The following is a 2,202-nucleotide window of genomic DNA, read 5'->3' as shown; positions in this document are numbered from 1 at the left end:
ACTTTTATTTACAGTTTGAACTTCCTCATCAGTTTCTTCTTCTGACTCTTCAATAGATTAGCATTTTGATTTCACTGGAGATTGCGGAACTAATAATACCACCCCCTCCCCTCTAATGTAAGGGCATTCTGGAGAGAAAAAAACATATTCGTCGCTGCGCATGTTTGAAAGTTAAGTTGCTTTAAAACTTATTCTGTGGAGTGAACTAAAATTTGATTGAATATTAATCCTAATGAATTAGCAAAGATCAACACGCCCTAAATTGAAGAAATTTTTAGAAGAACGAATTACCAACTATTGAGAAACTACCCATTCGTCTGACGGGGGCAAAAAATACACGACAGTCTTACCGTTGCTGTTTTAATACAGAGCCCAGGCCTGGAAAACGGGGTTATATGCCTGATCATAAATTTATAGTATGTGCCCAATAAGCTATCGGAGCACGATAAAACACGAAAATCTCAATAGAATATAAGTTTTATTCTTTCAAATATATTTAAAAAGAAAACTGTATTACAATATATTTTAAACATATTTAACTATATTTGATACCTAAGTAAAATTAACATTAAGGAAACCAAACTTGCGTCGGCTCTCTTGACCAAACAATTTGCACCTTATTTTCCAGATTGTGGCTCACTCCCCCTCATTTTTATGCTCAAGAATCCTATTCCATCCGAAAAATTTTTTATTCCTTATAAGTACATTTTTTGGACTAATTTCGTAACTTAAAATATTGCCTGAATTAAGTAATTAGCATGCTGGAGGTCTCGCCTCTACCCATTAAAATTGAGTTCTAGTACGATGATAAAAAAATAAGCTATTCAGGTTTATTCAATTTATTTCTTATCAAATTCTAAAACCAATATTCCCAAAACAAATCACGTAATGCATTAAATAAATTAATGTTATTTAATTATTACTTAAAAAATATGTTCTTGAAAAACAAATCACAATTAATGAATAAACAAATTATGAACTTAATTGGATATTATTTTATCATTACGAGCAGGCAGTGAAAAATTAAATTAAGTATTAGTAAATATATATCGCGTTCCTTTAGAATGATGACTTATTTTATTTCCAATTAAGAGCATTAAATATTTAATAACCTTAATTTGCGCAAGACCAGCTTCCTGAAATAATTTATTAAAATATACAGTGAATTGCATGAAAGTGCGTTTCAATTTCGAAATAAGGCAGTCTATTGCGAAACTTTAGAGATTGACCAATCAGCGTTTTATATTCATCCTCACGACATGGAATTTATCAAAATAATTGGCGTCATATAGGCGACGTTCGATCGTACCACACTCTCAAGTAACAAACAATATCTGCATGAAATTCGAATGCTTGGAATTTCAGAGTGTATGAATAGCTGTAACATTCAATGCATCTTATGTATAATATGGTAATTTAAGCTAACAATTCGTGCTTACCTCCAAACGTAAGGCGCAATAGTTGTTTGTCATTGTAAACATGACGAAAACACTGAACAAAGAGTATTGATGATAAGATTAATTTTATATACAACAGGTGATTATTAATTGAGGATAAGATTTTCTTAGATTTTGTTACTTCTTAAAATTTGGTACCTGTTTCTTATGTTATATTTTCAACTGCTAAAGTTTAGAAATCAGTAATTCTGTAGATATCTTTCAAATGTGCACGATAACTTTCAAAGTGGCAAAAGAATTATTTCTTTAATTACCTGGATAATTTGAAAACTGCTGAGATAATTTTCTCCTAAGGTACTCGTTAAAACAAACTCTTGGCGAGAATAACATTAGCTTTTCTCGTTACTTAAGTTAACGCAATGTTACTTATTTATTTTTCACAATGTAAAAAAAAGGAAATCAAGTGACTACGATCAACACAATAGTAGATCGAATCAATCACTTTAAGAACTTTAATACAAAAAATTAATCGTTTCTAAATATCATTACAATTAAGGAAATTGTCATTTATTTATTTTTAAATATGTGAAGAATCAATTCAATAATCAAACAGTCATCAAATTGTAAGAGAAATTTTTGAACGATACACTTTGCGGATACACATCGAACTGTAACGATACACGATATGATTGCCTGATTCAACAGATCAGCCGACCAAATCAGCTAGGGAATGATTTTAGAGGTAACACATGCCCCATTTATTACACATCCCCCATATATATATATATATCTGCACCAGAACCTT

The sequence above is a fragment of the Parasteatoda tepidariorum genome, chromosome 10 (assembly GCF_043381705.1).
Source record: "Parasteatoda tepidariorum isolate YZ-2023 chromosome 10, CAS_Ptep_4.0, whole genome shotgun sequence".
NCBI lineage: Eukaryota > Metazoa > Arthropoda > Arachnida > Araneae > Theridiidae > Parasteatoda > Parasteatoda tepidariorum.
Note: the sequence above shows the minus strand (reverse complement) of the source record.